Here is a 24,976-nt window from a genome sequence, read left to right on the forward strand (position 1 = left end):
TGAATGTGTGATTAACTTGGTTGATATTTTCCTTTACTCTTTTATTCTTTCGATTTTTGAGTAATTTCTAAAAATTCTGTCAATGATAAAAAATCATTTAAAACGTTTATACATTAAACATATATAGTTTGATTGTTATGTGTGTGTATTCTATATTTCTGTTTTGTATTCATATAATATAACGATGAGCTTTTTATGTTTAAGAAAAAAAAACTTTCTGTTCTGATCTTTTCTATCAATAGAGAAGTATACTATACATCATAGTATCAAATTCTTAACATAATAATGTTCTCGATCGTAACAAAGATGCATACTATAAATATTTACTAACTTGGCATATTTTTTTTTCCGCTGTCTGAGGAAAAAGGGTAATACATTTTGTTTTGTTGGCCAAAAGCAAAAATATGGTTTACAGCAATGATTTCGTAGATTATGATGTTTTTGACATACAAAATGATATTCATCTCGATGACATTCATATATCAAAAGCTACATATTCTATATTTTCTTGGAAAGTGATGCTGTCTTCCTGTTTCGATTAAAAGGTCATGTGAGGAAATGTTGTAACGACCGTTCTATATTTATTCATGTGCATACTATTTAGATATTTTCATGCTTGAGTTCATTTTTATACCAGCGATATGTTTCTAGTCTGTTCGATTCATTAATATCTGCATTCCATATATGTCAATTATTCTTTGTCGTATTATTTCGATCAAAATCATAATTGAATGTAAAATATAGGGATGGCAACGAGTAGTAAAGTTAATACTCGAGTACTCGGACGATCGTTCGATCTAGTACCCGGGTACTCGATTACTCGGAAAAATTGAATATGTGTTCGCAAAGACAAGATTGTGTATACATGTATCGTTAATGACGTATGTTGCGCGTTGGTCGTATTATTGGTCATTTTCACCTTTAAAGTAAACTTTCATTACGTATTTTAACAAAAAAATGATATAAAAAGAAAACAAATGTTGTTTCAGGCTTTTAATTTGTCTTATTCGTTTCATTTTATACAAGTATGCACCGCAGAAATGAACAATCAGAATTACAATGAACGAACAAAATTAATAGCATACATAAAAATAGTGAACGAAATTCAATACGAAGTTCAGTTGTTTAGTTGTTCACTCTACATTTTTTTTTAAATGATAGTTTTTTGTACTGTGTCATTGTTGTTTACCTCATTAATATTCATAATTCTTGATTTAAAATATCAACTAATCAATTGTGATAATCATTGCAAAAATAGTTAAAATACGCCCATTAAGAAATCAATTCTCGTAACATTAGATACTCTTTCGCTCGTTAGCGTCCATTGTTTGGTGAAAGGTCTCTAATTGGTATACAATAGAATTGTGTAGGTGAAAGTACCTCTATCAAAACTTCGCTAATTGACATCAGTGCTAATTTGAAATAGAGGTCCTTTGTTGACAGTTTAAAACTATCACAACAATTGTCAAATAATTGACCTCAGTCAATTGTGTAAACAGCGGGGATTAGAGGGACCGTAAATTGTCCTCTTGGCAAATAACCAGATCTGATATTTTGTCTGTAAATCGTGAATTTGGTGATTTTTATAGATTTGTTTCCGAGTACTCGAGTAGTGATTTGGTAATCGAGTACTCGGACGTTCGATCGAGTACTCAAGTCCTCGGGTACTCGTTGCCATCCCTAGTAAAATATCAACAAATCGTAGACTTGCCTTTTTGAAATTGATTTTAAATAGTTTTATTAAGACTGCTCCAAGTCAATCTTTTAAGAAATATTTGAGAATTAAAGTTCGAAAAATAACAATGAGGGTAATTTCTCTATAGTTCTTTGGGTCGTCATCATTGCTCCCTTTAAATGCAGGTACTAATAATCTTCCCTAAATGGATCTGGGATATTCTCCTGTGGTAAAGATGCGATTTAATAGTTTCAATAGAAACGATGATATATCTGTAAATATGGTTTTATAGATTTCAGCATTACAGCTTCCTTAATCTGCCAAAATGAATTTTTTATCAAGATTGTCATCGCAAATGTTTGCTCTTAATTTTGAGTTGTTAGTATAATCTTAAGTACTATATAGTGTTTTGAAATTATCCTATAAATCCGACGCATTTTGATTTTCAGATTTTGGTTGACTTTCTATATTCGATTTTATTTCTAAAATTCGTTTAGGTTTATTTTGCTCAGGCTCTCACGGCTTCTTTTGAAAGCGATTTTCTAGAAGTTGTATCATTTTGTTTTTTGGCAAACAGACACAAAGACGAATTTGAATTATCTGTATGAACGCATTTGTTGAACCCTCAATGTTTAATTAGAATCTAATTGTTCTACAAATCAAGACAATTGGTTACATTTGAATGACAAACTACTTTTAAGTTCTTCAATTTTGGATGGATTCCATTAAATTGTATTATCTTTATTGATATTATTACTCTTACTATTATTTTGGCATTATTTTTCCCAGCTGCTTATTACAAGCGAAAACGATCCATGATTGATTCGAAAATTCGGTTGGATCTTGTATTTGAAAGTCTGAAACAGAAAATATATTTTGAAGCTGAAGTATTTAATAATCCAATACGCCTGATTGATTCTTTTTGAATAAAATGTATATTTGCCATACCTGATCGGTGTGCAGTCGACATATAACAAAAATATCAAATTTGGAATGACATTACTCGATGAAGCGTTTACCTTGTGTAACTAGCACATAATCTTTTGAATCACGTGGTGGAATATAAGATTCTAGGACATTTGCCCCCCCCGGATGTTTGCCCCCCCGGATGTTTGCCCCCCTTTTGGACCATCGCGGACATTTGCCCCCCCGCCGTTTTCGAGGGGGCGGACATTTGCCCCCCCGCCGTTTTCGAGGGGGCGGACATTTGCCCCCCCCGGTTTTATAAGTTTATACCAAGATATTAAAAATATATTAATTTATAAAAAAAATGAACATTTTTTTCTTTAACTATTTGTTCAATTTACGTGCAAACTGCCAACCGATTTACACCAGTTTGTATGTTTGTCACTAATTACATATAAATACAGAGGTAAATAGCGCGATCGAGATTGCTTTAATTGTTTCTCATTAATTAACTCTTCTTTGATATCATGCAAACAGAGGTAAATAGCGCGATCGAGATTGCTTTAATTGTTTCTCATTAATTAACACTTCTTTGATATCATGCACACATAGGTAATTAGCGCGATCGGGATTGCTTTAATTGTAGTGTTGGATCGCACTTTAATACAAACACATGTTTGGTGTTGATAGTTTGTAAGATTATTAAAGTTATCGCAAATGTCCGCCCCATCGAAAATGGAGGGGGGGCAAATGTCCGCCCCCTCGAACATTGAGGGGGGGCAAATGTCCGCCCCTCGAAAACGGCGGGGGGGCAAATGTCCGCCATGGTCCAAAAGGGGGGCAAACATCCGGGGGGGCAAATGTCCGGGGGGCAAATGTCCGTTTACCGGAATATAAGCACAATCTGACAGCTGATTACCCGTCGAATGTTAGGTAATCTATGATTTAGAGCTACTGCCATCCGCTGTAACCAAACATTTATTAAGTTGGTAATCCTTTTCAAAACCGAAAACAATCAAATTGATCACATCGTAATAGTTTACAGTTACTTTATCGTTTTTTTTCTCAGCAATTTCAAAATATTTGCTAAATGATTTGTGATGATAATATTCATTTCACGCGTTTCGTTAGTATAGCGTGAAATATTAGTCTTGGCGAAATGATAGTATTTGAATACAGTAGTGGTCAGTCTTGCACGAGGATTTCGTGCTATATTGGTATATTAGCGTGAAGAGTCATTCTACCAGTCGACTTCATTCAGTTCACTTCGTAACCTAAATTTTCACTTCAATATTTTTAGTGATTTTGTTTCACTGTTTTATATCCATATTTGAAACCAGACAAATGAATGAGGTTCGACATTCATACGTTGTGGATGGACACTTGGCAAACGAACACAGGTTTCCAGAGTTAACCGTCTCTGGTTTTGCCTGGCCGGTCGGTTGTACTGCATAGGACTTTGCCAGTGAATTTCATTGTGTTGTGCTCTACATAAATACATGTGCTCGTTTTATACTTATTTAACCTGGCTTCACGTCATCTAATCGTAAATCGTAAATGATTTTCAAATTGACAAAATGTGGTCTACAATACAATGTTTACGTTTTCTAAAATAAAGACGGGATCCAAGATTAGCAGAGCGTATTCATAAGACGTCAAAATTACGCGGTGTACTTAAGTTATAATATAATATAACGTACTTTTCTTTATATTTCATCATAATAGTGGCCATCAATATTAAGTGTTAGAGGCTTTTATACATGTTAGCATATGCACAAACCCTAAAATCTCTGACTGGTAAATACCAGCTAACGTTTTACGGGCGTCAACATCACCTCTATCTAGTAGTTTAAGCTCCCAACAAAATTCCCCACACTGGTATAGAAACATCTGCTGCGGTACAAGACCATTTATGTTTTTTATTCAAATAGTAAATCTACCCAAAGCGCCTTCATTGGTTGGGATCAGGTTTGAGCACTAGATTTCCGCTACGTGCCTTTGTCCGGTCTTTGGGTGCCACATCGCGTCTTTATAATAGCATGAAACCATCCAGAGTCAACAAACTGGCTTATAATAGAACAATACGTGGTTCTCTAAGCTGGCCCTTGTTTGCTGATAAAAGATGGTAGTTCAAGTTGTCCCCTTTGTACCAGTATCCGGTCTTAAAAAGTCAAATCACATCGTTTTAGTATTATGAACCATATTATTCATAACATATACTATTATATTATATTAATAACGAATGTTAAGTAATTCACCATTCATCAGCCTTCATGAAATATTCCTAATTTGCTGTTACGGTAATATTATTTATTAATACCTTGGATATATGTTATATTTCGACGTAACCCGCATAGTTATTTGTTTAAGCTGCGTTATTTATTGTTTTAATTTTTATCCGTTATCCTTCGTTGGTTAAAATAGGGCCTATATAAGGTTCATGTCGCTCACACATGGAGTGAACCTCAGTTACAGTGATTTATAAGTTGACTGCATTTTTAAAAGTTTCTGTAGATGCTCATGTCATGCGATACACATTAGTCATAACTGATATCGAAGAATGAATTTGAATTTAGCAACTAAGCACTCAAGTTGATGGAAAGAAGATATCAATAATAACTGTTTTTTAAGTATAGTCGACTCAGGTTATTGCAGATGTACGTGTATTACGTATTAAGTATGAGTAACTACGTTTATTGTCTTCGAATGAACATTTACATGTTAAAATATTATTTTGGGATACAATATTTGATCTTGAGGATTTGGGGAAAACTAGTTAGATATGCCGCTTGTAAACCATACATCATCAGATTAAAATGTTTGTTTTTGGTGAGGAGGTTTAACCCTGAACTGATTTTGGTTTATCAGTACATGATAACACATTTCGACGTATTTTATGATTTTGCCGTCCATTTGAAAAATAGATTATATTTGCTTAACAGATTTCCGCTTTTATGTCGGAATAATTGATTACAAGACGTTTGTTCGGGTTATGTTTTATTTAAAGTGTTTCGTCTGAAATTTTTATCTAGTAGTAACCCAGAGCATTTTTATCTAGACATGAAGAAAACGTCTTGTTGTTATCGAAAACATGTACCTTACTTTAATATATGAACTCATAGTGGATTCGTCATTTTCATGTTATTCTAAAATGTAATCAATGCACCAATATAAATGTTAATCAATACAAATAAAACATTAAAACAATTCTATATCATTATCTGATATTTACTATCAACTAATGATAGATGACTTCTCTTAAATTCTAAATGTTGGTCAGTTATAAATAGGCAGGAAACTTGAAGCAGGAAACGACATGTTATATGTAAACCTATTTGTACCAGCATCTAAGGATTGAGGAGATATGGCGAAGTTACTGTTTACACTGCATATATAGATAGCAGATATTTGTTTATCTACTTTGCAGAACATGTGTATCCCCTTGAGAACGAATTATTCTTAATAAGCTTAAAACAACCTTATCTATAAGAACAGAGTGATTTTATGCGTTAGATTTTAATTGTTAAACCTTTGATGGATGAGAATAAATGCAACCAAAATTTCTAATTACATGACCAAAACAAATCCGATAATCCATTCAAATTATCGCAGAAGAAATATCATACGCCAAGAAATTGATTTTGTTGATCACTGAATACATGTATATATGTACTGTTATCACATAATTGCTTTATAAATCAATATACTTTTGTGTCTTAGCCATTATAAGATAGTTTGTAAATGGTCAAAGGCAAACATGCCGATTCGCCAATAAACTCTTGAAATTCTTAATCACGAAACTCTTAAACATCAATTAAAATTATAGAATTTTTGCTATAATCCCTTTAAACATTGATTTGTTTTTGAACGACATTCATCAAATTGATATTTCATATTCAGGAAAATTATAAACTCTTATTATAAAATTTCAGCCAACTTATATACAAATCAAGAACACTACCAGGCGGTCGGTCTTAAAGCTAGTTCTGCATTAGCTAGACTTGCTAACTTAATTTGTAGCCTAATTGTTTGTTTTGATATTTTGTGTACATGTATTGTAAAACACAATTGAACATATATTGCCATATGACAAGAGTGCTATATAAATCAGGTATAATAATAATAATAATAATAATAATAATAATAATAATAATAATAATAATAATAATAACAATAATAATAATAATAGTTGACTATCAATCAACTAGTGATTGATGAAATCCGATCAGGCGTTAACGTTCAATGCTGCTCATCTCTTTAACACAAAAGTATGTTTGGTACCATTGTCGATAAAACATATATTAAGTAATTTAGTTTCATCCTAGATTTCTTACAGGTAACCAATGGTTTGTACAAAACTTTGAAATGATGTACTGACTACTGAATGTAATATAATTATGTGCTTACTATCATGATACGAAATTATGTTAAATAAAACCAGTATCTCTATACGATGTTGATCTTAATGTGCGATTGCCTGTAATTATACATTTGGCTTCATTTAGTAAGAAACCATAGGCATAAGTATTCGTATATATTTTTAAGATTAATGCCGTTTGACTTCACGAAACTGTATTCATTTTATTGCATGTAATATTTTGTTTATTCCATGTTATACACGATTGGTGTAAGAATAATATTTGTCAACATTTGTTCAAATTGCTCGTTGTTTATATAATTAACAAAATTTAAGAATCAATTTATACGCCATGCGGCCGTTAAAATAGCCATTTAATGCAACTATGCCAGCAGTGCTATATATTTCGATTCCCTGTTCAATAAGATCGAATAAATATATTTAAAATTGTTTTAAATAGTGGAATTACTTGGTGGTAATAGAGACTATATATATAAATCTTCGAATGCTGAAAGGACACCTAAACATATTTTAGTCTACAAAACAACATTTTTATGTATTTCAATAATTGTAATATGTTCTCTAAAACTATCCTTAAAATAATTGGAGATACCTCCCATTATAACGATATTTTCTTGTATTTTTATATTTAGTACCAAAGAAAGGCTCATAATGAAAATTTCCTATGTCTAAATTTATAGTATGTTTTTCTGATAGGCATGTCTCTGTTAAAATTACTATATCATATTCACATATAATGTTCACAAATTTAGTATCGCCAAGTTTTCTACGAAGTCCATTTATATTTCATGATCGACTGCAAATTACAAGTACTACTAAATTGGGAGCTATGTTTTGTTATATTAACAATTACGGATAATCATTAAGTCGTAATTATATAAAAAAATAACTTTTGAAATTATCACTTGACCTTTGAAACTGTGCAGATAATAAATGTTTTGCAAATCAATAATTAACTTACGACGTAAAGTAATCTTGAATAAGCATACACATAACGCACAATGACTATTGGTCGAAAGAAGATATGACCTTCTGGTGAAAATTTTCAATGTCTCCCAAAGGTCGCAAAGATGTTACCCAAAGGTCGGATTTGACCAAATACTTTGGACACTATTTACAAGCATTTAGTATTTTCTTACTGTGGCTCTACATCTGTTATTGAAAGTGTCATGTGGGTGATATTTCGTTTCTCATACATGCAAAATATTCACGTAATAAAAATATAAACCCATCCAGATGAAAACAATAAACAAGCAATCTTGATACTAATTTAGTACGAATATCTTAGGTTGTACCGAGTACTCTCGAGATTGCTCACCATTTGACATTTGTATTAATTCTTTTATTTGGAGAAACATTCAGCCATTATTTTTATGTGATCATCAATACGCCTTATCAAAATACCTTCAGATTTATACCTGTCCATACAAGTAAAACGCTTATTAGATGAGTTTGACATACATATATGTAGCATAATGCAAATGTTACGAAAGCTGAATTGGAGATGTTAATCCAACGTGCTCATGATCAATGCGTATTATGTTGGTTTGAAGATGCTAATAATAGCAGAAAGTTAAAATCGTATGCAGTTATGAGGAAAAGTTATATATATGAACCCAATCTTAACTATATTAATATTATGAAGTATAGAATAGCATTACCACGATTCAGGTGTTCTAAACATAAACTTATCATTAAAGAAGGTATATACAGAGGCATCGATTGAGCAGAAAGACTGTGCACAAAGTGTAATATGCGTACTTTATGAAATATGTGCTGAAATATTTGTATTTAAATGTGCTATGTAAACTTTTTATACGCAATAAGGCCAGAGTTTTTTTTTTTTTTTTTCAAAATTTTCAAAGAAAGTTTTGAAAGTTAAGCGCCATGAGGAGGGAATAAAATTAAGAAAAAGATGTCGAAAAATGAGCGTCGAGAAAAAATAAATAAAAAAAAGATTGATTTTTCGTATTTTTTTTTTTTTTTCGGAAACATTTAAAGAATGTATGTTTTGAAGTTGTGCACTCTTGTTTCGCACTCCATACTGCCTGTTGTATAATAGATCTGTATAATAATGTCAAAACAAGAAGTCGTTTTCACAAGTAGCCTCAATCATGCACCATTGAATTGTAACCAGCCCCTCCCCAACCCAGGTCTTGAGAATTGCGGAGACTTTGACTTTCAGTCCAGCTAATCCTTGGTAAAACCCTGTCCTGCGTAGAGACAGGCGACAATCTACTGGTCAAATCCACGCCAAATCCCCTGCACCCTGAGGTAAGGCCCATTCCCCACTATTTTCGGCGCAAAATCAAAACCACCGCATTCTCTCAGCACTGCGGGGCAACCTGGAAGGTAAATAACCGCCCATTTCTCTCGTTACCCCTTTATACCCCCGGACCTAGGGGCCGTGGTTACAATTGACTGGTGCATAACCTGGTTCATAATGCACGTTTAAGGAACTTATTTCAACATTAATTTTGGATATTCATTTTACTTCCTAAACGCCACAAGTCAACTGATTCACACCACATGTAAATATATTCTTCAACTGTAACTCCACAGTATTTAACACTGCACTTTTAAATAAAAATTAGTAAAATTACACAAATTATTATATATGCATGATTTTAATATGAGCATATATACTTTTGTCGTGCTTTTTATAGTCACTGAAACTGCACCCAAACATAAGGCATCTGGCATATTGTTTGTGTCTAAAATGTTGATAAATATCATTGTGGGTACATATATTGAGATAAACAACACATCTGAACAAATTTAATATCTTTGATATACAAGAAAAGAAACAAGGTATGTAACTCAAACTTACCAGATTTCACAGTAGAGTCCATTTATTTCAGTTTCTTAATCAACATACAAACAATCCATTTTAAAATGAGTAACATGAAAAGAGGAGCCAATGCCCATTAAAATGGTATGCGATATGTTGGTATAACTTAATTGTCTTTAGACAAACAAGCCAAATCCAATGTCACATTCTCGTCTTTTTCTGTAGTCGGAACATGTACAGCAAATTACAATTCTCAATGTTTCCCCGTGTAAACAGGTCTACACACAGAAATATTTTAGAGATCTTATGCTTTGGTATAAATATCACAAAATGACAACGCACTGATTTTTATAAACAACAGTCTTCAAACTAAATCCACTTTAAAATTTCGTAAAGGCGGCCACTTTCCTTGCAATCGCTTAGATGATGATAATAAGCAAGTTTCAAGTTTTATTTTCATCATCACATATAATATGCATGTGATATCACAAAACAATGAAACACATTTCAGTTAACATCATAAGCAAGAAGCGCCGGCTTCCGCCATCTTGGAAATTGTGCGCGATAATTTGTTGTTGTTGTGAAATTAGCAATAAGTTAAAAAAACACTAAATTTTATTTTCTATCGGAGATCAAAAAAACGGGCGGCGGAAAAAATAAAAATAAAGTTAGGAATTTGAATATTTTTCTTATTTGGGTTTTGCAATATTTAGGTACGGCGCTCCCGTAAAACGAAAAATAAAAAAAAAATCTGGCCTAAGATATGAGTAAACCAAACAGGCGGGTCCGTGTAGATGCGTACGTGCGTGGGTGCGTCATGTTTGCGTAAGTGCGTCCGTTCGGCTTATTAACACTATAAGTTGAACATGCAAGGAGGATAACGAGTGTCAAGATTATAGTCTTAGCTTTATAATAATGAACATTTCTAGAAATAGCGAGACTGATAATTATTTTGGTTTAACAAGAAATATATATCTCATCACATTAACATAATTATAAGACAAAAAGAAAATAGTAGCTCGATTAGATAAAAGGTCTTCATTATTTATCACGTACATAAGTGCTGAAATAAGTTTATTTATGCAAAGATCTTGAATAGCTTAAACACCATAGTCATATGATTCTTTTAAAAATGATAAATTACACTTTAATCAACAAGTTATTTATTACAGCAGTACAAGTAAGTCCAGTATAAATGCGTACAAAAAAACGCTATGGCGTATAAAAAAGGATAATTTCGAACAAAATATTACAAAAATGCTATTCAAAGTACATGCAAAATACAGATAAAATTTGTTTAGTCTGCATAAGATTAAAACACATCAATCTTATTTTGGTTACGATGTATGTGTAGTCTTAGGTGTCAATATATTTCCACCTTTTTTGTGGCGTCTCTTCTTGTGTTCTGGCTTTTAGTGACGTTAAAGCTTTACGATCACTTCTGATTTATCTCTTGCTAAAATCATTTTTCATACAACATTTAAGAAACATAGCAATAAGTCTTATAAAGAAATATGCAAAACATGTTTTGTGGCATACTTCTCACTAACTACATTCCCTGCTTTGGGAGGGTTTCTGCATGTTGCCTAAAAATACATCAAGGCAAAATCTGCATGTTTAGTAACGTAATAATACTGCCCTGTATCATAAAAAAGTCTTATTTATTTCATTATATTTCATTATATTACTGACAATTTCTTATTTCAATATGAGATATTCATGAAAACACACACCTTCCCCACCATTATTTTTTTTGCTGCCCGACATTTTTTAAGGAACATTTTATAACAGCATCCGGATTAAGTTTGCAAATCCGGAATTTTTGCAAACTTATTTTTTTTATTTTTCACCCAATGTTTCTTATTTTTGTAGTTTTAAAATGTGTTAGGTAATACTAATAAGAGATATTTTTGTTTCCTGAAATTTAATTTAGAAATATTTTTTTTGGCATTTAAAGTCAACTTTTCCAATGGGAGTCCCATTGGAAAATGGCCTTCCCATTGGAAAAATGGTTTTTCCAATTGGAAAATCAGCCCAAATTTTTTTTGTTGGAAAATTCTCCCACATTTTCAAAAAGGAATTAGTGATTAATAACAATCATTATCATTAATGGTTATAATGTTATCTAGAAAAAGTGCGTTTATAGTATTTTTTATCATTTTTTGTAAAAAAAATCCCGTCGACCATTTTTTCCAATTGGATATTTCCCACAATACAATATGGGAAAAGTCAGGAAATTGGAAAACTCCAATTGGAACATTGTCCCATTGGAATCTTCCAATTGGTAACATTGGCAATGGGCTTAATCCAATTGGAGGTTCTGGCAATAAATTTTAATGGGAAAATATTTCAACTTTCCTAAATCTCTTAAAAGAACACCTTTTTATTTATTTAGGAATATATTTGAAGTTTTGTTTTATTGTTTACCTGTGTCCTGACATTGTATCCATCCAATTCCAAGCTAATACTTCTGTGCTGATATCTTAGCGATAAGATTTAAGCATCTTTTAATGAATTTGAATGCAATAAATCATATCAAAAATTACCTGAAGTATTCTTACTCAACCAGTGACACAAATCCCATTTTTTAAATATCTTTACACTAGTTTCATCTCCTCAGACGCCATTTTTAATCGATTAAGTTGTGGTTACAAACGACTAAGAACTTATTCATTTTTTCAAAGCTATACTCACTTTTACGCTTGAAAATGTTATTTCGGTTGTCAGTACCTTTACACAGAAAATGTACCATTTTCTTGATTTTTAATGAAGATGTAATTAATTGATGGAAATCCATATGAAATGTTTTACCTAAGATAATAGTTTATTTCATACACACTGTTCTGCAGGGGAGCAGGATCTTTCAACCCCAAGAGGCTTTTTAACCCTTCTAAAAAAGAACACTTTTCAGTTTTCAACCCTTAGACTTTTAAACCCCTATTTCAAAGACTTTTCAATCCCTACCTGTTTGGACTTTTTAACTCCTATAACAAAGACTTTTCAACCCCTAGTTGAATTATTTTAATAACCATATTAAAGACTTTTTAACTCCTAAACCAAAGACTTTCCAACCCCTATTATTTGGTTTTGAGCTGGTCCAAGCTAAACACCATTAAAAATGCTGCAAGGCATTTTAGAATGTTAACATGCATCATGTGCCAATGCCTTCCTCAAACAGTAATACTAGTATATGTTTTAGAAAAAAATATCGAACTGTACAAACATGTAAGGCTGGTGAATTTTGCATTACAAAATAAACGCTATTGGTAATTAATGCCATGTTGTCACTTTACTACATACCCGGTAGTAGTATATAAGCCAGTCATCCTACAAGATAGCAGTGAAGCAAAAATACACATATGATGATTACTTGTAAATCATCTTGTATATGTGGAAAAAATGAACTTGTTATCTAGCTGATTGTAAAAACACTTTGTCATTCTTAAAGGGACTCGTACCTCATTGGCACCAAATAATCATTTTCCAGGTAATGTGTCTGAAATAATTAGTTAACTCTTTGATACTGAAATTGCAGAACAAAATACAATGAAAGTATGAAAATAAAGTCTTGTTTTAATCAGGGGTGAACCTACGCTTTTTACGTCATGGACAAATAAATAGCATAACCACTCAGCAAAAGGGACTCATACATAATTTATGGATATTTTGATCATGCATACCTTGGAAGCAACACCTTTTATTTCGTATTTAAAACAAATTTGCTAAAGAACCACATTTTACAAACTACGAGCTATAACTTATACAATAAACTCATACCTGGTTGAGCATTTTTGATGTAGAAATGAGGCACCCAAAATGCCAACAAGTACATATATGCATGCATAAATATTGAAGCAATGGTTAACATCGTCGCTTAAGTATATCCCTCACGCATCAAAATTAATTTTGCAATTGCACTAGTGGCCAGAAGGAGGGGGGGGGTGACCCCCCCCCCCCAACCACAACGTACCGATGTCGTCCAAGTTAACTTTTCGTTTCGAGGCAGGGGATACAGGGTAATCCAGAAGAACTGGAAAAAAGGTTGTGAAATTGCGTAAATTTGTTTATTTTTTGTTTAGTGACACTGTTATTCAAAATCAATACATACACATATATAACAAACATCAATTGTGACTGATAAACCTTTAACTACATACTAAATAATGCATTTATTGAAAATATTTATTACTGATAACAAGATGTAACCGTGTTTTTAATAGCAGAAAGCGCAAAAAATATTAAATGATTGGTAAATGCTAAAAGATTTATTGTGGTCTACTATAGTCTCATAAGGTAGAAATACCGTGTGTAATGCTCATTTCTTTCAAATTTAACTCGATATCCTTCATAAGAACCATTGTTTTCGACATTTATTCATTCTTTTAGGAATATTGAAACAACATTATTAATTGTGGTAAACCTTATCTGGCAGTACTTAAGAGTGCATCTTTGACTTTATTACTCGAGTGAATGCACCTTCAAACCGGTTTAACACCAACATGTCACAGTAATCAATACCATCTGTGTTAAGATGTCGGGAATGTGTTAGACGAATGATTTTGTTTTATGGAGCTTTGAAGAGCGATGAATGGCACTAAAGTGGTGCCAAATGGATATCTCAAACACCCATTGGTAAGTCATTTATTTTTTTCCATTTAATTTTTTGTCTTGATTTTTGAATATATAAACAGTCAATAAGTAGGACATCTCGTAAAGAACGTTCACTTGAAACAGTCCTCTTCTTATCCACACTTCGACAGGGAGTGGGGCTACTCTGCCTAAATAGCCGTCAACGAGTATTTTAAGAAATATCAAAATAATAAAAAATGGTGTCCCAGTGGTTGCACCAGTCAATTGTAACCATGCCCCCCCCCATAGTCCACCTAAATGACCGTCAATGGGTCTTTTGACGATTTTAAGACTATGGCAGTTACAGGGATACACATGAAATGTCAAAATAATAAAAAAAGTATCCCTAATCGCTTATTATTGTAGCTCCCCCCCCCCCGCCCCCCCCCCAGTCTAAAATTATAGACGTGTAATACATTCTTCCAATCCTTACTGGTTGACGGTACATTTCCTAACAGGGCACAAATCCTGAACACCGGCTAAAACACGCGTTTGTTTACCGTGATTGATTATTCGATGATCTAGATCAATACAGAGGCTTGCCTTGGTCACACTTGCGAAGTTTCATCTTGTTTTGTTAAGCATTTTTCTAAAAAATGCCATTTATTTATTATAGCATACTTTTTTTATTATAATTGTATGACCATGTATTTTCGCTTTTCAAGTGTTCGGTATTTGTGCCCTCCATAGCGTATTTTGAAGGGTGATTTACTATCCATAAAATTGAACGATTTTCGACATAATATTGACGAGATCGTGAATCTGTACTTTGACAGCTGTTTTTACATGAACCAAAGATGTTTCATACGAAAGTTTAACTTGCTACAACATAAACTCTCCAAGATAATTGTAAAAAACATCAGAAAGTGTTCGGATTTGTGACCTTAGCCAGTAACGTCTAAACGGGCTTGTGCAAAAACCGGGGGTGTTTTGAAAAATATTGAAATTGTATTAAGTGAAGTATTTTATGGTTTAAATTGATCATAAAGGTTTATATTCATACTTTACCATGTAAGTGAAAAGTTATTTTGCATTAAAACACATTATTTACCTTTCCAATAAAACAAAAGTTGACTGACACAGACAACAATTATGCCAAGCGGAACAACTCGACCCAATCGTAATAACTCGGCCACCACTGACAAGCTTCTAGATAGACCTCGTAAATACAATCGTAACAACTCAGCCATGGCCGAAATGTTCCAATTGTTTAAAAATTGTGCCCTGAAGCCTTGCAGGTGCCCTTCATGTATATATCGCTATGTTTTGACAGCAAGAAATGAAAAATAAACGTCAAACTCATAATTATTCATAGGATATGACATTTTTATGTATGGAACTGATATAAAATTACATAATCTGGTAATATTTCTTGTTTTATGATATTTTTGAGATGTTAAATGCTTTAACCCAGAATCCTGATCGGAATAACTACCCACTTTTGATACTAAACAATTTGTATGTGAAGGATTTGCCATATCAAAAAAGATACAAAAATCCGTAAACGTACAATTCTTTGGTCTACTAAGATTTAGCTTGTGAATGTCATTTTACAGCGAAATCAACAAGTTAAAAAAATACTCATGACCTGTTCCTTATCAATATGAAATATCTTTAAACTTTTAGGAACATTATGCAAAAAAAACAACAGTATGTTTTACCTTCGGTATAAGAAAATAACTATTTTCTAATAAAACTACTGTTGAAAAATGTAAGCTAATGAAATGGAAAATAAAAAGATGCTTCCAAACATGCCATATTTTCTTGAGACCATTCAGGGGGATTAATGTTCAAAAGTCTGAAAATTCAGGGGGATTTTGGTAGTATTCAGGGTTTTTTTTTAGCAGGTCTAATTTGACAAAATTTCAGAGTATTTTAAGACGCAAGTACAAAAAAACAAATTGCCATAATTTTGAAAGACTCCCGAGGGGATTATGTCCAGAATTTAAGGGGATTTGGGTCACATACCAGAGAATTTTCATCATCGCCATGTAGCATTACGGGCATGACACACGTGCCAATTTACCTTGTCTACCCCTTTTTCCAGCACTTCATCTATATTTTAATGAGACACAGCCATATTGCATAATAAAAGCACTCACTTGCAAAATAGAATACTTCACAGAAAAATATGTTTCAGAGACAATTTAATGGGCTTACCTTCCTCTAAAATTGGATACAAAATCTGCTCATTATGATCATAAATGATGACTTTCAGACTAATAGAGAGAATGGAATGATTTATCAATATTTTTCATTTCAATTCCCAAATAGTCAGATTTGTTTGCTTCTGATAAAAAGCAAATGCATAATTTATTGTTTAAGTTCATAAACATATCATCTTTTGGCATTCATCAAAAAATAAAAAACATCACCACCATAATATTAAAATAAATAAAAGTCATTTCATCCGAATTGTCTACTTTCAGTTTCTCTTCTGGAAGTTCTGTTATTTTCCGATATTTGAGATGAAGGTCATGTCATGTATGTAAACATATTAGTGGGTCATACCAAAGAACAGCATTGTCTATTAGTTATTTTAATCCTTTTCTTTACCAAATAATGTACTGTCACCTTTAAATCATAAATCATTTTGATGACAATGACACATGTTTAAACACTTTAATTTGTTACATCCTCTCTGATTGGATAAAACCTATAGTTTTAACCAATGAAAATCGTCCTTTTATCTGACCAGTCTAATTGACATTTCTTATGCAAATTCTGACAGTTTCAATCAAAACAATGCATGAAATGTGCCCTGCTGACTTATTAAGTGTCACCCAATTGGTGTTGTTAAAACACACCATCAGTTGATAATCCAATTAAGACAAGAAGGGCATTATAACTGCAAACAGGCATATATAATTAAACCCTGTGATAATTTTGCGTAATTTTAAACACACTTTTTTTAATTTCGGGGGATTTTCATCCCCCTCCGGGAGACCGGGGGATGGGTCGAAATTTTGGGGGATTTTTCCCCCTCCGGGGGATATGGCATGTATGTCAGCTTCTGGGTTGCTTTGAAGTTGAACTGCTCACATGAACCCACAAAAGATGTGTAGGTATGTGCTTAACAATAAAGGATAAAACATTAAAATGAAGCATTTCAAGTGGAGGTTTTCATTAGGGTAGTGCTACCTTAAACACACATTTTACAATTATTTTTTTCTCTTTTTTAATCTATTTTCTTTAACCAATGGACTATACAAACAGTATGGTCAGTCCCAGTATACAGGACAATTATTCAATAAAATGTTTATCCTTTTGATATCATAATTGGTAAAAAAATATCAAAATGTAAAGAAAAAATAACAGAGACCGGGTTCAAACTGTGGTCGCCAAAATTGCAGTCCAGTGTTGTATCCACTGCTATGAAAGTTTACATTTGTTTATTTGATTTAATATATACCTAGCTTGGTAACATTAAGTGATAACATCGACTAGCCAATCACACATAAAAATTAACTATACTAGGTATACCCACCTAGTAATCTTTTTTAATGGAAAAAAAAATGTGAAAAATCAATTAATTGTAAACTATGTGGTACTTCAGTTAGTTAGTTTCAATGCATTGTACACATTTATACCAAATTCATGTCAGTTTTCGACAATTTTCTCTTCTTTCGCTATTTCATCATACGGTGTATAGCCCCTGAATAAAGTTTCACTCTGTTTCATTGAGTATATTTCTTAAAAATCCTTTCTTTGTTCTAATCTCCTAAAAGGTCAAAAAAGTCACAGTCATGTGAGCATCTTTGAGGCCTCTCAGTTATTATAACCAATGCACCAGTCAATTGTAACGGTTACTAACCACGCACACCCCCCGGTCTGGGGGTATACTGGGAATAGTCGGGAAATGGGCCGTGTTTTTACTTTCTATGTGGCCACGCAGGGCCGGGTGACCGCAGTGGTTTTGTCTTTGAGCCAAATTTAGCCGAGATTGGGCCTTATATAGAGTCTCTGGTGTGCAGGGGCATTTGGCCGGGTTTACCATCAGTTCGTTCCCGCAGGGGAGGGGATTAGACCCAGGGTTGGCTGGACCGAAAGTCAAAGTCCCCGCTATTCCCTGGACCTGGGGGCGCCAGGGTTACAATTGACTGGTGCACAACATATAAGATATTTATAAAATAAATAAAAGTACAGTTAATCAATATATTTTAATTTTAATGTGGTAAATTAACAAAGAATTAGATAGATGCTTTATGCAAAATCTCACAAAGATGTAAAAAAATACTAAAGAGTTCAGGTTTGCTAGTTTGTAAAAATATTTCCATGGAATCATGGTAAATTGTTATATTATATGTCCAATGACAGCCCATATATTTTTTAACTACTTGAACCTTTCTTGTTATAATTATGCCCCCTTTTGAAAAAAGTGGGGTATATTGTTTTGCACATGTCGGTCGGTCGGTCTGTCGGTCGGTCGGTCGGAATACCAAATGGTTGCCGATCAATAACTTGAGAACGCTTTGACCCAGGACCTCATACTTGGTATGTGTATTGGTCATCACCAGCAGATGAACCCTATTGATTTTGAGGTCAGTGGGTCAAAGGTCAAGGTCAGTGTGACCTTTACATGAAAAACGGTTTCCGATCAATAACTTGAGAACGCTTTGACCCAGGAACCTCATACTTGGTAGGTGTATTGTCATGACCAGCAGATGAACCCTATTGATTTTGAGGTCAGTGGGTCAAAGGTCAAGGTCAGTGTGACCTTAACATGAAAAACGGTTTCCGATCAATAACTTGAGAACGCTTTGACCCAGGGACCTCATACTAGGTAGGCTTATTGGTCATGACCAGCAGATGAACCCTATTGATTTTGAGGTCAGTGGGTCAAAGGTCAAGGTCAGTGTGACCTTTACATGAAAAACGGTTTCCGATCAATAACTTGAGAACGCTTTGACCCAGGAACCTCATACTTGGTAGGTGTATTGGTCATGACCAGCAGATGAACCCTATTGATTTTGAGGTCAAAGGTCAAGGTCAGTGTGACCTTAACATGAAAAACGGTTTCCGATCAATAACTTGAGAACGCTTTGACCCAGGGACCTCATACTAGGTAGGCTTATTGGTCATGACCAGCAGATGAACCCTATTGATTTTGAGATCAGTGGGTCAAAGGTCAAGGTCAGTGTGACCTTAACATGAAAAACGGTTTCCGATCAATAACTTGAGAACGCTTTGACCCAGGGACCTCATACTAGGTAGGCTTATTGGTCATGACCAGCAGATGAACCCTATTGATTTTGAGGTCAGTGGGTCAAAGGTCAAGGTCAGTGTGACCTTTACATGAAAAACGGTTTCCGATCAATAACTTGAGAACGCTTTGACCCAGGAACCTCATACTTGGTAGTGTATTGGTCATGACCAGCAGATGAACCCTATTGATTTTGAGGTCAGTGGGTCAAAGGTCAAGGTCAGTGTGACCTTAACATGAAAAACGGTTTCCGATCAATAACTTGAGAACGCTTTGACCCAGGGACCTCATACTAGGTAGGCTTATTGGTCATGACCAGCAGATGAACCCTATTGATTTTGAGGTCAGTGTGGTCAAAGGTCAAGGTCAGTGTGACTGTAAGCTGAAAAAAGGTTTTCTGATTGTCCAATTTTATTTTCTTATATAGTAGACAGTAGAAATTTATATGTCACTAAATGCATGAGTTGAAGTATCAGTTTTCAGTGAACATCTAGTTTAATTATGCCCCCCTTCGAAGCAGAGGGGTTATATAATTGCTTTGCACATGTCGGTCGGTCTGTTGGAAGACCAAAGCTTGTCCGAGTGATAACTCAACAATTCCGGACCTATGGTCATCAAACTTGACATGAAGATTAGGTATGACCAGTAGATGACCTGCCTCATATGCATCCAATGACAAATCAGCTGTCATTTCAGTCCATGCATATTTCATTCAATTGTCCAAATATTTCTGGCAACTTGGCGCTCAGGGGGCATAATGTTTGACAAACATCTCTTGTTCTTATTATTATTTTTTTTAGTTGATGTGTGTGATGCTGATAATACAGAGACAGCTAGAGTGACATAGTTTGATGAATAAACTTAAATTAAAAAATAGTGAGTACAAAATCTATTTTAACATGTCTTGTGTGTAACGTGTGATTCCGAAGCAGTAAATATATATATATATGTATCTTTAAGTTTTGAATCACAAATTTAGATCAAAGATCTATTATCACACAAAACTTAAAGGATATATATGAAAAGTCATGTGAATTGTGCAAGTCATATAATATAAATTTATATTGATCAAGTCAAGCCATGCCATGTAAAAAAAACTGACATCATATCAAAGATTGTATGAATGATTCTCAGAGCTATTGAAAATATTTAATTGGTTGTAAGCGGACCATGCACGGTAATTTTGAGTAACCCCACCAGCCAATACAATATGGCTAAAAAGGCTTTGATAATATTTTTTTATCTAATGTTTATCTTTCCTAAAATATTTATATTTATAAATCTATTTACCAGTATAAATCTGTATTTATTTATTTATTTATTAATGCATTTATTTGCTCACTAATATATACAATACACTTATCGTTGTATATTGTCTAGCTAATACATGTATACAATATGCATAATATGCATAATTATGGGGGGGGGGTCATAATTACCTATGGTGTACTGTCTTGTTCTTACGAAGATATGATTTTGACTAAAATCCTTACTGAAAAAAGCAGTGCAGACTGGCCTGTTTAAATAATTAATTCTTAATGGTTTAAATGTATTTTATTTTATTTTTAAAGATATTTTAGAGTTTAAAAGGAAGAGAGTCTGTTTTAAAGAATAAATAATTATATAGTCAGGATAAAAAATAATTATTTTTCAAAATCAAGTTCAAATAATTTTCCATTATTCAGGCAAATGGAAAAAAGCTTTATATATTAAGAATGTTTTACTCGATAGAAAGTAGGCCCAGTATCTTTTGCATTGCAACACTAAGAAAGTAAATATTTATTTTTTGTCTTTTACCAATTCCATCAAAGTCTGTGAGTGGCTCATGATGCTTAGGCCTGCCAATTTAATGGTTTTCGAAATCATAAATTGAGACAACTTATAACTTTTGTATAAAATCTTCAAAGCTTTCAATAACTTAACATGTCATCCACCTTATTGTCTCAATTTAAAAATAGTTTTCACTCAACAACTTACTTATTAATCAGGATAATAATTTGATAATGACTATCACTATCATTCTGTAAGATAATGTACTGGTACATAAATTTAATCCCCAATATATCAGATGAGTGTGATAGTATATGCTCTTAATAGTTGTAGCCCGGAATTATACGTAGGAAACAATAGAGTCATTGGACTGTTACACGAATTTCAATAGCTCGAAATTCGCCTTTTATTTGTACCAGCATGGGAAAAACCCTGTTATGTTAATACATATAGCCTGGAAGTAACAAATAAAAGGTGAATTTCGAGCTATTGAAATTCATGTAACAGTCCAATGACTCTATTGTTTCCGAAGTAATGTGTGTATATTACAACGGTTTATGGAGGACAGTTCTTTTTATTTGGTAATGTTAAGAGACTTGAAGACAAAAAAATGTTTAAATTCAGAAAACCTTACACAAAGTAAGGTCATTATCTTGAAAAAATGAACATGCCTTTTAGCAATTGTATCAATCTGTGAAAATCTACATTTTGCCTTCGACATGTTATACAATTTAAGGATATTTACATGGAAATTAAGTTCAATTCTAAATTGACAGTCATGTATTTCTTCCAAAATTTTCATAGTATAAGGAACATGAATTTTTTATGAATTTAAGTGCATAACTGCAGATAATGATCATTATCTTAAATCAATTACAAGCCAATTCATGCATATAGCCCCCTTTTCAAAATATAATAGTGATTGTCTCAAATGACCAGTCTTTCTCTGTGGGGGGTGGGGGCTGTCAGTCATAAGGAAACCTTTAAAAGGCATATTCATTCAGCCAATCAGATGTCAGGTTCAGTGAAAGGGGCGATGCCAGGTCAAGTAAAAGGGGTGGAGCTAAAATAAATACTGACATTCAATGAAGATAGATCCCCCTTTGGCCTCACAAATATGTTTCAGTCACACTAGGGGGTGTGACAGGGTCAAGCCATAATGGAGCCATAGGCAAGCAGACTTTTATTAACCCAACAACAACAACAGGTGTAATTCTTACCAACTGAGGAAAAAAACTTTAGATGTTTTATTATTGCTCATTTTTTTATACAAATTAAATATCTAACAATGACAACTATAAAATATGATAATTCAAGCATAATATTGACACCAAACATGACACATCTTGCAAATGGTCTTGAATAAAATTCCTACACTTTTTATAATGATAATACATGGGACCAATATCAAAACCATTATCCTGTTAAATAGGACAATGGATTTGATATTGGTAATTCGCAGACAATACAATGTAATTAAGTAAAAAAATACACAGTATGCACATCTGGCTTCAAACAAAAATTGTTGCTTAGGCCAAAAAAAGTATTCATAGTTTCCATTTAAATATCAAAAAAGGTAGGCATACGGTAACTGTGGGTTTTTTTTAGGACCATGTTTCTTTGGCAAACTGACCTATATCAGGGAATTATTAAGGTCTTTACTAAAAAAGCACATATTGATCAAAACACCAAAAACAAAAAAGGATCAGAAGGATAAAAATAGGGTCAGTTGGGCGGAAAAAAAGATTTTTGAATCCTTATTTTGTCAATGATGTCATGTCAGTGATCAAAATGATAACACAATTTAAGCCCTGCATTCTGGAATGTGGGGCTAAATTCTTGATTGTGTTATAGTAGGGCCAAAAATAAAATGATTTGGTTAGGGCTACATCCTTTTTAAAAACAGAAAGAGTAAAAAGTATAAAGGATTACATTTTTAAAATACATAATATATAATTATGCGTTTTCACTTTAAAATACATGCATTGTTACAGTCTTGTTTTCAGTAAGTAACTTTTCCTTAAATGCATTCTTTGGAAAGTAATTTAAGGTTTATTATTCAAAATATATGTTAGTAAACTTGTGTATGTACGTATTGATTTCCAACTTTTTTATTTTTTGTTTAAACTTTATGTATTAGAATTTCTTTGCGTAAATACCTGCTTATGTGATAAAAGACTGCTGACTAAAGATTAGATTTCAGATTTTGATATTTCCATTCCAAATTTAATGTTTTACAGCTTAAACTGCTACTAACAGTTTAAGAAAAATGCATAAAACATCAATTTTGGATGGAAGTATGAAAAGCTGCAATCTGAAATTTTGTCAGCAGTCTTTTATCGCTGGTTTGCAGATATTTACGCAAAAATTCGCTTGTTCGAAACAAAATTTTTAAACAAAAGTTGTCAAAGCGTTCAATCTGTGAGGTTGCAGCTTTAATATAAGACTAACGTAAATATTAAAAACACATGAGGCCCCTTTAATATTAACATGTCAATATCAAAAAGAAGATGAAAACTGAAAACTATGAGAAAGTGTTTTTATAATTAAAAATAAATTGCTTAAAGCAAATATCTGAAATTAATAATTGTCATGCAAAGCAGCCTGTAATGAATATGAATATTAGATTTTGGCCTTGAACACCTTTTTAAGAAGAGTGTTTTGAAGTAAGGATTATCATAATGCTGAACTTAATATTGTACTGTAGCTTTGTAGCAAATCCTTATGATTAAAGTCACTGTGTCTTCCTTATGCTGTGATAATGATCTCCATAGTAACATTTCTAAACCTAATAAATTAAGTGAAAAAGGGTGTTTATTGGGGGTAATAAAACACATCTTGATAATGGCCAATTAGTTTTAATCTTTCAAGTGTTGGTAGGATGGGAGGGGGGTCTTAACTTTTTGAACTGCCAATATTTTCCTGGTTATTTTGTCCACCATGTCAAAATGATCTGGGTTGTTTTGTCAACACTGTCTAAATGGGTTGGACGTGTTTTGTCCCCTTAGTCAAAAATGACATGGGATGTTTTGTCCTACATTTTTATAAAGGAGTTCAGAATAAATAACACATTAGTTTTCGTGCTTATATAAAATAAATGCAAATGACTTTCATTATAAGTTTAAAAAATACTCTTAACGCTGCATTCTCACAGATTTACCATTTTTACAACTTTTTTATTTTTGTCTTGGAAATAGCAAATTTTTGCGTAAATATCTGCAACCCATTGATGTAAGATTGTTGATAAAAAAACAGATCTTAGATTTTCATATTTTCGAAAATGTTTAAGAGCTTAAACCCTTACTAACGGTTTAAGAAAAATGCATAAAACATCAATTTATGAACTTAAATATAAAAATCCGCGATCTAATTTTTTGTCAGCAGTCTTATTAACTGGTTTCCATGGATTGTAGCAAAAATTGGCTTGTTCCAAGACAAAAATTAAAAAGTTGTCGAAATGTTTAATCTGTGATAGTGCAGCTTTAATTATGGTAGCTTTTCAGTCATTTGCCTATATATGTCTATTTGATTCAGTAAGTACTTCATATAAAGCTAGGCTTATTAGGATATGCTTATTTTTCATTGGGTTCTATTTTTAGCACATAACAGCTTCATTACAAGAAT

This window comes from Mya arenaria, chromosome 7, assembly GCF_026914265.1.
Source record: "Mya arenaria isolate MELC-2E11 chromosome 7, ASM2691426v1".
NCBI classification, from domain to species: Eukaryota; Metazoa; Mollusca; class Bivalvia; order Myida; family Myidae; genus Mya; species Mya arenaria.